The sequence below is a fragment of the Dipodomys merriami genome, unplaced genomic scaffold (genome assembly GCF_024711535.1).
Source record: "Dipodomys merriami isolate MVZ:Mamm:240054 unplaced genomic scaffold, mDipMer1.0.p SCAF_437, whole genome shotgun sequence".
In the NCBI taxonomy this organism is placed as follows: domain Eukaryota; kingdom Metazoa; phylum Chordata; class Mammalia; order Rodentia; family Heteromyidae; genus Dipodomys; species Dipodomys merriami.
The window spans coordinates 857,994-873,215 of record NW_027205999.1 but is presented as its reverse complement, the minus strand read 5'-3'; positions in this window follow the sequence as shown (position 1 = coordinate 873,215).

The window sequence follows — 15,222 nt, the reverse complement described above, 5'->3', positions numbered from 1 at the left end:
AGGAAAACCATGGGACCTATGTTTCTTTGGGCCTGGCTTACTTCACTTAATACAATTTTTTCCAAGCTTTCGATTTCCTAACAGGTGGGGAAATGCCATTCTTTCTGATGGAGGCATAGATTTCCATTGTGTATATATACCACTTCAAAGAGTTTTGAGTCCAATTACTCACTGACCATAATAAACCTTAGATTATCAAGACTGACTTTTCTCGTGATACAAAATTTTCAAGCTAAAACTTGGAAATAAAACACTTCAAACATAGTGCACATGCTGTCACTGTTTAAGCTCAAAATGTGTCTTATGGAATATTTATTCAGTGTCAGTATCAGTTGTTTATTGCTAGGGAGCATAACCAAATATTTCGATCTCTTCAAGTTGCATTGTACTCATAAGTTGGCATTCTTAATTGAAACTCCTTTGTATAACTATTTAGAGATAATAAAAAATTAAATAAATTGCATAAAAGAGAATATCAGTGTTCATTTCCACAGAATATAATGCAAGTTGATTGTGCTGTCTAAAGGAAACTCCACATGATATCCCATCTTGTTAATACCCTCATAATTATTTGTTAGTATGGAATTAGAGCAGAGAGTAAATTGTTGCTAAATTACCCATCTTCCCATAATTCAGAAAAGAATGCCTTGAGATATTCTGTACATATGTAAAGCTTTATTTTCATTAAGTAGTAGGAGTCAAATCAACGTTTCGTCTCTGGGTACAATGCATTGTGACAATACCACCATTTCCCTCCTTTACCCATATCTTCACCCCACCCAAGTTTCTTGATTCCATTCATATATGTACATTAAATAATATGAAATTCTTTTAACTAAAATAATCTTTTATGTTCATCAGACACATTAATGTATTTTCTTAATCCCTTGATACTTCTCAAATATACAAAAAAATATTCTGCTGTAGCTGTACACTGGTGGCTCATGCCTGTAATTCTAGCTACTCAGGAGATTGAGCTCTGAGGATCGCAGTTGGAAGCCATTGCCACTACCACTAGAAAATTGGAAGTGGAGCCTTGATTCAAAGTGGGAGAGTGCTAGTGTTGAGCAAGAAAAAAAAACCTGAAGGACAGTGCCCAGCCCTTGAGTTCAAGCCCAGTAACTGAAAAAAACCATCTTATTGTTAACTATGTAGAGCAAGAAGGAACCACACAACTTGGTAGTGAATCAAGTTTTGCACTGTGTGAGAGGGGGGTGATTCAAAATAGGCTGCAGGAGACAGAGTAACAAGAAGAAAAAGTGGTTACAACCTCATGCAGAGTATACAGAGGTGGGTGGAAATCCCTGCAGAGTATGTCAAAGGTGGCAGGTGTCAATAAAGTATTTGTTTTTAAATGACAGTGTGGAGAACAATGGGTTTAACCTTTCATGGTCCGCCAATTGTGAGTAGATGTTTTGATTTAGTAAACTTTGTTGTAGAGAATCCTTCCTATGCCTTTCCAGAGTCTAAGCCTGATGGACGGTGAGGGAGATGGGAGGCGCACAGCTTTGATGATCACCTTTGTGAGGATGTCTTTAGTTTCTTTTGCTGTTTCAACTATACCAATGTATGTTTCAACATTGCATATACATGCATACATACCTGTGTGTATATATGTGTATGTGTTTTAAGTGTTTCTATACCAAAAGTATATCCTCAAACTTAAAGCATATAAGCACTGAATAGCTTAGCCAGACACTCAAATAAATGGTGTGTGAGTTACGGTAAAACCATAACTATAACACTATCAGTAACTTCTAGAAGGAGTTGTATATTCTCTAAAATCATTCGTTAGCTACATATGTTAAAACCACAAAGAAAGCTAGAGAGTTGTGGTATAAATATAAAAATAAGAGAATGAGAAATAGAAATGAGAATTATCTTTAATGAACAGTCTTTTGGTAGGGCTAAAATATGTAATAGAAAACCATTCTTCATTTTTCTTACAAATTTTATGCTGGTTATGATGTTAATTTTAGTGCTACCAGCAAGTAACTGCCTGGCAAATAAATCAAAATCAAAGCTATTTCTTTCCATTTGATTTGGTGTTGAAATGTCCTTATACTTTATTTACTGAAATTCGTATAGATTTGAAGCTTTGTGTCTATGAACCATTCTGTGCTCTTATGAATCTTTTTATCCTTTGGTTGAAATTCTGCAGAAGAATGACTTCTCAGTTGTTTTACTCTAGTGAAGTGTATCAAACAACACAGTTTACTTAATATTCCCAGTGTTACAATTCAGTGGATGTGTGTTGTTTATCTACTTCTCATTCCATATTACCCCTGCCAACCAAAACCATTCAAAGAATAAAGAGCATCACTGTAATTTGTGACAAGTCTTCACCAGGAGTTCCTGGTCCAGTTACCAGGACAAATGTCTAAAGACTGACATGAGTTAGTACTAAATCAACTGAGACAATGTTGAACTATGCCCTGACTAGAACAGCAGAAAATATAAATATGTGTCTAGTTGTCAAAGCAATATGTTTGATATTCACAGCATGAAATGCCTTGACACTTGGTTGGGGAAAAATAAAATGTGCCTGCGTTCTTTCCATTTCACTCTCTCTGACTTGTGTTTCTTGGCATGTGTTTTAAAACCTTAGATGTGCATGAAATATATATTTCCACTTGACTGTTAGAAACCGTAAAGAGGATTATTAAGCACCAAAAAATTTCATAAATTTAAGTATCAAGTATGAAAAATATGAGTTATATAAGTTCAAAGCCAGTTTTGTTAACAAAAATTTCATCTTTCTCTGCAAGGAAACTTCCTGTTGATCATTGAAATACCTAAGATTATAGCCTATGGAGAACAATTTTGAGTGGTTATTGTTCTTAAGAGATCAGTGTGTTCCCTAATACATTTGTCATTCAAAATATTCTTTATTGTTGTGCTGGGAAATCTTTACTTTAAACAAGTGGCCAATAATGAGATTTTACTATCAGAGTTCTACATAAATATGTAGTGAATTCTGATAATAATAAAAACCATCTGCTTAAAAATATTTACCAATGAATCCTGAGTTGTTTAACTTGTGTTCTAGCCATATTCTACCAATATGATTTTGTCTTTATCATACAAGTTAAATAAGGGAGGTAAGAAAATAACGGAGACAATGTGATCTGATATCAAATCAACAATTTAAATTTAATGCTGAAGAAGTTGAGATTTCGTTTTACATTCAATATATGCTGGTGGGCAGCATTCAAGGAAAAATATAAAATACAGATAGAAAAATCTAAACCTATAAACTGTACCAATTATAGCATCAAAAATTTGATTGAACTATTTGTGGTAACCATAATCTGAGAGCACGTCTATCACAAACAGTAACCACACTTTGTAAAGTGAATAAATAGAACAATTAATTAATTTTAAAAAAGGAACAATATTAACAAAATTGAGTTTGTTCATCTATGAAATTATGTAGGATATTTTGTTGGAATAAATTTAAAATCTGTCATTTCTCTAGTTATACTTATTGTTGGAAAATGCAGTTATCTTTCTCAAAGACTCACAATGTTCTTTAATAATGAGTACAATTCATGGGTCTTGGCAATAAATGAGGAAATATCCATAAAATAATCTAAAGAATAGGAATAGACCTGAGGAATCAAAAAGTCTGTTGATCAACATATTTCATCCTCCCACTCAATTTTCATGTGTCCAAATCTACAATGTTGAGGGCTTCTTATCTGTAATGTGGGATTTTTCTCTTGATAATCTTAAAAATCCTACAGAAAATATTGCAGGCATGACTAATATGCAAGTATAAAATGACAAAATTCCATATGTTATTTTTATATTCACTAATCAAATGGTAAAACAACATAAAGACAATAGCAATCCCCTTGTAAGCCCTCAAGTTAATAACAACCCCTATTATTGCATTTCATTAACAATCAGGTCTTCTGAATTTTTCCCAAAAATTTGCATAAAATCATTTCAGTTTGTATAACTAGAACAATGCTAAACCATAGTATTATTTGTATTTACCATTCAATATAATGTATGTACTATGTTTTATTTAAAATACATACAATATATAAATATATAACACATAAATAATATATGTAACATAATTAGATATGTATATATTATATGTACATTATATTATAATATTTATGTGAGTATGTATATGTAGAGAAACAGACACAGAGAGAAGAGTCACAAAAGAATGTATACTGGAACTTCTTGTATTTCTCAACAATACTGGTAGAAATAAGAAATTTTTTAGTTTAATTTTTGCAATTTTGAATTTTTCATTTTTATTGTATGTATTTTGTGTGTATTTGTATGTATTGTATGTATTTTATTGTATTTTTATTGTATTTATTTTTATTGTAAAGTTTCCATAGAGAGGGGTTATAGTTACATGAGTAAGGTAATGAGTATATTTCCTATTAAGCATTATTACCCCATCGTTTGTTTTTCCCTACCATCCCTTCACTCCCTACCTCCCCAACACCTTCTTCACCCCTCTAAATTGTAAAGTTCATTTTCAACATAGTGTCTTGTACATCTCATTGTTACAATGGGTCAACCTGTATCCTTGTTGCAGCATTTTGTTATTTCCCTTTCCTTCCCCAAATTAGAAAGATGTATATACAAGGTAGAGGGCACCAGAATCAAATACAGTGAAAACAGGGGTTATACCATGGGGTAAGAACATATGAAAGAAACAAAAAAATCACATAGTACATTACAAGTACATTTAAAACGACAACAAGAAAAATAAAAACCTCTTGTGTCCCTATCATAGGGTTCATTTCACTTAGCATAATCTCATGCGGTCATATGTGCATAGCTTTTGAGGTTTTCTGCTTGTTTGGTAAGATTTTCCTAGACATATGCTAGTTATTACAAATGAGGAAAACCATGGGACCTATGTTTCTTTGGGACTGGCTTACTATACTTATTGTAAGTTTTCCAAGTTTTTCCATTTCATAACTAATGGGATCATATTATCCCTTCTGATGAAGGCATAAAATTCACACACACACACACACACACACACACACACACACACACACACCACATTTTCTTGATCCATTCATCTATTGAGGGGCATCTTGGTTGGTTCCATATCTTAGCTATAGTGAATAATGCTGTAATACACATAGTTATGCTGGTAGCTTTAGTATAGCCTAGTTTGTGATACTTTGGGTAAATGGCCAAAAGTAGGATTATTGGGTCATAGGGGAGGTCTATGCTGAGTCTTTTGAGGAACTTCCATACTGTTGTCCAAAGTGGCTGAACAAGTTTACATTCCGAACAACAAGGAAGTAGGGTTCCTTTTGGTCACATTCCCTCCAACATCTGTTGTTATTAGATTTCTTGATTATACCCATTCTAACTGGGATGAGATGGAATCTCAATGTTATTTTGATTTGCATTTCTTTTATGGCCAGAAAAATTGAACAGTTCTTCATGTGTCTATTGGCCATTTTTATTTCCTCTTCAGAGAATTCTGTCTTTAGGTCTTTAGTCCACGTATTAATCAGGCGGTTGTTTCTTTGTGGCTTTGTTGTTGGGGGATTTGATTTTTTGAGTTCTAATTATATTTTGATATGAGGCCCTTGTCTGTTTTATGGCTAGTGAAGATCTTCTCCCAATTTATGGGCTTTCTATTGATCTTGCTAGCTATGTCCTTTGTCGTGCAGAAGCTTTGCAGTACAAGATTTGCAGTTTAATGCAATCCCGTTTGGGCAATCTTTTTTTTGATTTGTTGTGTTTCTGAGTCTTTATTAAGAAAATTTTGGCCTGTTCCAAGAAGACCTAGGGTTTCTCCTATTCCTTTCTGTAATATTTTCAGGGTGTCTGCTTTGACTCTGAGGTCTTTGAGCCATTTGGAGTTGATTCTGGTGCAGTGTGTTATATAAGGATCTAGCTTTAGTTTTCTACAGGTGTTTAACCAAGTTTGCCAGCACCATGTAATGAAGAGGCTGTCTTTCTTCCATTCTATTTTTTAGCTCCCTTATCGATTAGGTGGCTGTAGGTCTGTGGATTAATTTCTGAATCTTCAGTTCTATTGCATTGGTCCTGAGGTCTGTTCATGTGCCAGTACCAAGCTGTTTTGATTACTATGGCTTTGTAGTAGAATTTGAAATTTGTTATTGGTATTCCTTCCTGTTCTTTCTGCTAAGGATTGTTTTTGCTATTTGGCATCTTTTATTGTTCCATATAAATTTTTGGGTTGCTTCTTCTATTTCCTTGAAGAATGAGGTTGGAATAATGATAGGTATCACATTGAATTTGTAGATAGCCTTGGGAAGTATTGCCATTTTCACAATGATGATCCTTCCAATCCAGGAGCATGGGAGGTTTTTCCACTTCCTAAGTTCTACTGTAATTTCTTTTTTCGAGATTTTAAAGTTTTTGTCATAACGGTCCTTCACTTATTTAGTTAAGTTAACTCCTAGGTATTTTAATATTTGTGGGGCTATTACAAAGAGTTACTTTCCTGATTTCAGCCTTGCTTTTCTAGTTATTAACATACAGAAAAGCCATTGATTTTTGAAGGTTAATTTTATACCCTGCTACTTTGTCAAAATTTTGTATCTGCTCGAGTAACTTGAGAGTGGAGTCAATGGGGTTCTTTCAATGTACATTTATGTCATCTGCAAAGAGGGAGCGTTTTATTTCATTTTCCCTATTTGGATCCCTTTATTTGAAATTTTGAGGTTAAGTGTGAAGATAAATTGCAAGAGTAGTGCAAAGCTTTCTCATAGCATTTACCCAGATTTATCAGTTGTTTGTGTTTGTTCCATCAGCATTACAATTTGTCCTCTGGGAAGGTGGCTCAGTTGTAGAGTGCTTGCTTTGCATGCATGAGGCCCTGGTTTCAATTCCTCAGCATCACATAAGCAGAAAAAGTTGGAAATTGTGCTATGGCTCAAGTAGTAGAGTGTTAGCCTTGAGCTGAAGAGCTCAGGGACAGTGCCCAGGACCAGAGTTCAGGTCACACAACTGACAAAAAAAGAAAGAAAGAAAGAAAAAGAAAGAAGGAAGACTACATATGCTGAGGTGAGCTCATGGATCAAAAGAGAGTGCAACCATGCATGAGACCTGAGTTCAAACCTGAGTAAATTTGTTCTTAACTGTATTCAAAATATTCAAGTACCATTTAATGTACATGTGTATGCATTGTTTGACACTGAGTGGTAGCTATCCTTCCTCTTTTTTTCTGAAAATTTCAGTCTGTAATATGTAAGGACAGATAGAGTCACAGATAATGTTACAATAAAGCCATAGGTGTCAGGAAACTTAATACTAATACAAAAATAGGTTTTCATCATGGTGTACAAATTTCATTAGTTGCAAAAATGAATTTTACAGGTGCTTTTACTCCTAATCCAGAGGCATTCTGTGAGCATGGCTGCTTCATTGCATCTTGATATTCTGTAATCTGGATCAGTTCCTTGATCCAGAATTGGGTTTTATGTCTTCACATTTTTTCAAGAGTACATATCATTTCCTTGGTGAAATATCTCCCAATTCTGGTTTATTTGGTGTTTCTCTCTAATTAATTCAGATTACATATTTTTCTTTAGCAGAAATATTTCATAGTTACATTTTTTTCTTCTCAAGTCATTGTATCAGGAGATGTCAGTCCTGACACTGCTAATATTTAGTTATTTAACATGGAATGTGGCACGTTTCGACAATAGTTTATTTCCTCTCCATTTCATAAATAATATGGGAAGCTATATCTTGAGACTGTATAGGTATTCTATTTTTCCAAACTTTACCCACTAGTTTTAACAATCATTAATGATTCTTGCCTAAGTCATTCATTACTAGGTTGGTTTCCAGATATAAATTTTCTAAACCCAGTTCTTTTAAAATATTATTAAAGATCATAGTACTGTAAGTAAAAGATTTGCTTCCTCTGTTTGTGCATTTATCTTTGTTCTGTTTTATATCAAGAACAATTTATTACTTTAAATATTACTAATTCTTTTCATTTGTAAATAGAAGAGAATTAGTACTATTTCAGTTGAGAAAGTTATTTAGAAATAAATATGTAATTGCTGAGTCTATCGACCAGTGCTGAACTATCACTGTTTAAGTCATTTCAGTTGACAAAGCTAGGGAAGAGGTCTGGGAAATAGATGCTGGAAGACAGAAAGCTGTAAAACTAAGCACTGGTGCATCACATTTGTAATCATAGTAACTACTCAGGAGGCCGAGACATAGGAGTTAGCCTAAGAAGAGAAATCACTGATGTTCTTATTTCCAAGTAACCAGAAACTTGCTGGAAGTGAAGGTATGGCTCATGTAGTATAGTGCCAGGTTGAGCCCAAAACACAAGCAAGAGTGCAATGCCCCAGAATTGCATAGGTAGTACAAATACAGTGCTCTCTATATATACACAGATACTGATAGTTTCAGTTCCAACCAAAGATGTGTAAAGTTGATAAATCTTCCCTTTCCCCTAATTGTATGTTTCCTTTTTAAATAAAATAATACATGTGTATTTTCTATTGTGACCATTTAATTCATATAAACTGTCACACAGGATAAATTGTCATCTCTAATTTTTTCCATACTTTGTATTTTAAAGAGACACAAGTTTTGTTTTGTTTTGTTTTTTTAGAAAGTAAACTTGGCTGACATCTCCAGGTGCAAGTTGTGAGAGTGGATTTGGTTTATAGGACTTCTATTGGACCTTAACATTTGCAGGAAACAGAGGACATAGCTCTCTGTTAGGAACATACCTTGCTCGATGAGGAAGAAGAAAAGCGATCCAAACACAAGTGAATTTGTGATCTAACAGATAGGACCATTAGTGGGCCAAACGCCCAGTCCTTTATATTAATACTTTTTTGTTGTTGTTGTTGGTTGTGGGGGCTGAACTCTGGGCCTAGGCACTGTCCCTCAGCTCTTCAGCTCAAGGCTAGGCCCTACCACTTGAGCCACAGTGCCATTTCCAGCTATTTTCTGCTTATGTGGTGCTGAGGAATCCAACCCAGGGCTTCATGCATGCAAGGCAAGAACTCTACCACTGAGCCACCTTCCCAGCCCATTATTAATACTTTTATATGTCACTGGAATGGAATTTGAACTCAGCTCTTCTCACTGGCTAGGTCATCATTCTCCTGAAGGAGTTAAACTTCTATAACCTCTTTTGTTTGTTGTTGTTAGTTATATTTTGGTCTTGGAGTCTAGTGGTTTTTATGCCTAGACTGATATTGAACCATGATCTTCCAGATTGAAAGCTTCTCAGTGGCTAAGGTTACATACATGAGTCAATATTCCTCTCATAATAAGGTCAAGTCTTCTTTTATTTTTTTTAATTTGGGGCTTGAGCTCACAGCCTGGGCACTCTCACTGAGCTTTTTCATTCAAGGCTAGCAGTCACTGAGCTACAGAACCACTTCAGGTTTTCTAGGGGTTAATTGGAGATGACCATTTCATGGAATTTCCTTCTCAGGCTTGCTTTGAATTGCCATCCTCAGATCTCAGCTTCTTGAAAAACTTGAATTACAGGCATGAGCCACATGCCACCATCATGGCCAAGTCTTGTTGTCCCTTTTGCAACTAGGCATTGAAGATAAGCATCTCCAAGCATGACATCATATTGAGTGACGTAATTTTCTGTACTTAAAAGCAACACTGAAAATTTTAAAATCCGGAGGATCTCTGCCACTAAACATCACAGAAACCATGGCAAGCTCCCTAGTCAGATGAAACATCACCTGATAGCATCTGAAGAGGACACTACTACGTTGACCACAGAAACATTAACTATATCTCTGCTTATGTGTTAGAAAGGCGAGACAGACTGGTATTGGGCAGTATGATAGCCAAAAGCAATGTGTTGCCCTGAATTTAAATTAATTAAAACCAAGTAAAATTTAAAATCCAATCTTCTAGCTAAATTCCAAAAGCTTAGATACCAATGTCACTTCTACTGAGGATTCTTTTCAGGAAGAGACATTTTATTGGTGTGTAAATCAAGTGGAAGTAGACCTCTAAAATTGTGACTTTATGTAGAATGTGATGGTTATCTATGTTTTATATTTCTGTAAGGCCATTTTTGTACACAATCTTCATAACCAAGGACTGTTGTGTGTGTGTGTGTGTGTGTGTGTGTGTGTGTGTTTACCCTTGTATTATGTGAAAACTGAATATACAAAGCAGATTCTAAGAGCCACATGGTTTAGTGTTGAACCAACACATAGTTGAGTGTTCCTAAAGTAAACATTTTCCAATTCCGGAATTCTCTGAAGAGGTATTAAATTTTAAGTATGTGAAAATAAATCTTGTAATGCTACTTTAAAATGCTATTGCATTTGCTTCAAACTGCTGGCATTGTAAATTTTAGTCCTATACAATTTTATTTGAGAGATGTATCCTAGATGAGAGAATAAAAATGAGGTCTACTTTTGTTTTGTCTCTCAACAGCCATTCAGTCCTAAATTTCTCAGAAACAGTTGAAAAATTAAAACTTTGGAATACTAAATTTTGAAGGAAAATCATCTAAGCCTTAGGCTTCAGATATATGATCATATATTAATTTTGCAATAAATTATTAGGTCTTTTGCATGTGAAATTAACTCTGTCTACAGGCAACTGTAACACATGAACTGCCCTTTTCCAGACACCCAAGGAAGAAGAACTAAGGTCATCTTCACATTCACAAACATAGCAGTTTATACACATGTCCACACGCTGTGTGATGATTGCACACCTATTCCCTTCTGTTAGATATATGAGAGCTGGAACCTTTTCTTCTTTCTCCCTCCCATACTCTGCAATTCCCTGGAACCTGTGACTTGATAATATTATCAAGTGTATATTCATTAAAAATTCTAAGAAAGATGAAAGCCAAAGTGGGTTATACAAATTTATTTGTAATGGAAATTTTAGACTTTTTATGGCTGTGGTTAGTTTTGTATGCAATGAATTTTGTATATATTCTGAAAGATCTCTCAAATATATTTGACCATGGAATTAATTTTTTAGATAAATCATTGAATGGATTATTATTCTTTAATTAATTATACCCTGGGTTTGCTGCCCTGTTCCAGCCACAAATTCTGCAGTTTTATGTCTGTACAAAAAATGTACATTCTGCACCTAAGATTGTACATTTTGTAGTATGTTATGTAAGATGTTATGTTAAAAGCAGTGTGGAAAGTAGGAATGGTGGCATGGTGATAGCAAAACTGACATCTCCTGGAGACACTCTTTATGAGACAGGAGGAAGCAAAGGAGTCCAAAACAAACCAAAATCAACAAGCAAACGAAACGCAGATCCAAGTGATTATTAAAAATTAAAGTTGCAATTTAGATTTGTAATTGAATTTGGGGAATAATGTAAAGTCTGGAAAATCTGTGTATTTGAACTAATCTTTTACTCAGCATGCTCTGTTCCAGTCCATTGGTAACCACGTTAAAAAAATCTGCTTTTTAATTTTAAATACAAATCTTAACAAAACTCTTATGCACCTTCTCTACCCATTCCCTGGGGTGATTTTTCAATTCCAGTCATAAAATAGAATATATAATTTTATCCTGGGGAAAAAGTGACAGTTTTTTTAAATATAATACAGATATGTACAGTTTCAACTATTCAGCCTAACAGATAACATAGGCAATTATTATTAGAATGTGTATTAGAAGGTGTATTATTAGAATACACTTTACTGAAATTTTTTCACTTGTTCTACAAACGCACTTAAGTTGTAACCATGGCATCTTTGAAAAGCTCATTCATTTCAATATTGTAAGAGAGGTTTGGAATTCTTCATAAATGTCAACCTGTATATTAGTATGGAGAAACCTTTTCCACAGTTATGTCCCAGGAACCGGAAAAGGCTTTGCCACATAAAATCAACTGAACCAAACCAAGCAACCAGTATTAAAAGTCAAATAACATAATATTATATGGACCAACCAGAACAGTTTATAAGGTAAAAGTTTTCTAAGAGTAATCACAATGAATAACAAGCATTTTGCAGGTGGTATGTTGATCATAGTTAGATTGAGTCTAACATTTACTAAATATGTGACTGTGTAATCTAGGTGATATTCAGCAGAGGTGATCTTGGAAGAAATTCATTTCCCTAAAATTCTCATGCTGAAATACTGACCCCTGGTACCGCAGAATGCATTTATATTTGGCAATAGAGATAATTAAATTGCAATGAGCCCTAGTCTAATACAATTGTTGCTCTTATAAGAATAGATGAAGACACACACAGAGAAAAGACCATGTAAGTCACAGGGAAACTATGGGCACCTGAAAGCCAAAGAGAGAGGGCTTAGAAGAAACCAACCTTACCAGTACTAAATTTATTTTTTATTGTGTTAGAATGGAATTTTCTTTTTGTGCTTACAGATGTATTTTAATTGTTTTATATTATTACCTGTAGTAGTTGACATTCAACAAAGCAGTTTATGACTATAGTATACCTTGATCAATGTCACCCCTTTCAATAGTCTCACCCAGCCCTCTCCCACTCTTTTGACCCTTTTTTTCTTGACTCCACCCCATTCCTTTTGAGTATCTGAATCCTGGTGCTTTATTTTGCTGAACTTTACTTTTGCCTTTCTAAGGAAGTATACTAGTTGAGATTTCCCTTTTACTTTGATCTTGGACTTATAACTTTTTGCAGCTGTGAGGATACAACTTTTTGCTGTTCATGCCATCTCCTCTGTGATCATTTCTGTCATCTCCCTAGAAAACTCATATAAGAAGAAACCTTAATAGCAGCTTCTTTGACTTTATTATTATAAAAAGTGAAAGGAAAGAGGGAAGATGTTTAGCATGCCTCTAAGATAATACAATTTTAAAAATATGCTAGGTTCACCATTGGGGTAGCTTGTGGGTATCTGTTCCTTATTAGGACGTTAACTGTTCATTGTTAACTGTCCTGCTCTGGCTTATGATTTGATACTCCCCAAGCAAATCAGTATTACCGAGAAGAAACTAGCACCTACAACACGGCCAGGTCTGATGAGACAAGTATTCAGAACTTGCACTCCTACTCTAATCTTGGATGCCCTGGCACACAGTTTAGTTCTTATGGCAACAGTGTGGTTGTGTGAGGGAAGACTAACCTGTCATTCCCCAAGAAGTAATGAATTAGGGTGACTGAAGCTAGGAACTGAAAAGAGCTATACTTTTTAGACTCTCTATGGAGAGTCTTAAAAACATAAGTCAAAGTCCAACAAAATAAGCACCAGGAAATGGGCACTTGTAAGAGGTTAGTGTGGGGCTAAGGAAAGAGAGGAAAAAGAATGAAGGGGGAAGAGGGGAAAATACATGAATTTATTTTATTTACCACAGGATTGAGAAATATAAGGGAGATACAAAGATTGAAGTGGGGGTGAAGATGTTGAAGGGCTGACACAGATCGAGATGCATTGTACACATAAACTACTTGGTTAAAAGGCAAAAAAAGTCAATACATAACCTAAAATTAAGATGAGTAAGGGGAGGGGTAGGTTGGGAGGGAGGATGGGTAAGAATGTAGAAAGGGGTGACATTCATCAAGATGCACTGCATTCCTATACTGCTTTGGTAAATGGCAACTCCTTTGTACAACTACTTAAAGATTATTTTTAAAAATTGAAGAGAAAAAAAGAAAGAAATGGGCCAGATAGATCTCAATGATAAGAAGATTTTGATATATTCAAGTGTAATGGTAGTTGATAACACATTTTATGTTTATTACATTTCATTTGTGTATGATTCCAAACTTTACTTACAGCCCCCTGAAAACACCAGCTCTATATTAAAATCTACTTGGTGACTTCAGAAGAGAACAATATTTATAGGAAGTAGGAAAGTGGAGTTATTGGTGTTCTAGCTACATCAGGGTGTTTTTACAATTGGAATATTACAATAAGTATAAAAAGGTCCTAGTTTTATAGAATGAGAGGCAATTTAAGAGGGCAAAAAAATAAGAATACAAAACATCACCAACAGCAAAATAAGCCAACCAGGACTGAATAACTGTGCTGGTATGGAGAGCTGGTATAGAGACCTCCTAGAATGAGACAAAGATGTAGGACTACCTTGTGCTCCCCATAAATGATGAGAACCCCTTAAATGATGCTAACCGGTCCTCTTTTATGTCTGGGATCCTCTAACATCAGATGAAGTAAAGAAGGAGGTGATCATAACTATTGAGCTATTATGATCCTCTGCCAGGACTATCCTAGACATATACTAATTATTACAAATGAAAGAAGCCCTGGAACTTAAGCTTCCTTGGGTCAGGTTTACTTTACAATATGATTTGTATATATGATGGTATAAAATGATGCTAAGAAAAATGAACTCCACGATGTCTCTGTGTGTGTGTGTGTGTGTGTGTTTATTTAATGTACTGTATGAAATTCTTCTTTTCTTTTGTTTTGTTTTCCCCTATGTTTTATCCCTGTTGTCAGTGATTTTTTTTCTTGGCACCCTGTGTCTTGCATATACATATATATGATTTGAGGAAGGGAAGGCAAATCACAAAATGGTGAAACAAAGGGTGAAACCATGCAACAGGGACACTCAAAAAACACTATGTTGGAAATGAACTTTACAACTTGAAAGGGGATAGGAAAGTGGGAGAAAACAAGGGAGGAGTAACACTGTTTTGACAAGAAATGTATGCATCACTGTAACCCCATCTGTACATCACTTTTACAATTAAATTACTTTTTTTTTTTTTTAAAGAGGGAGGTCAGGATGCGAGTCTTGACGTTTATCTGGAGTTTGTACACAGAATGTTGCCTAGAATGAATTCCAGGCAGGCAGCAGAGTAGCCATCTTTGGCGTGGCACCAAGTTGAAGTGGAATAATGAGCTCAGGGCTGGTGTTTGAAAGAGGCAATGAAGTGCAGCCTCTAGTGCAGCCTCTGGCAGTACAGCAGAACACCGGAGGGGCCAGGAGCAGCCCCGGTTGGCAGGCTGAGGGAAACAGACAGTTCTAAGTCATCATTCAGCAGACTGGAGGAGAATAAAGTGAAAGCTCAGAGTCAATGTTGCGAATAATGACAGTCACATCCCACACCGATGACAATCACTAATCAAAAGATAGAACTTTTGGACAAAGAGGAGGTTGGGCTGGATGGTCGTGCGGCAGGTATTGAGTTTCCCTTGGCCGAGAGCCCTTGGAAAAGGTCCAAAGATCTGGAATATTTATGCCCTTTTGTTTATTTTCCCCCCAGTTTCCTAATTCTTCAGTTGTCTATGAGCAATGATTCACAG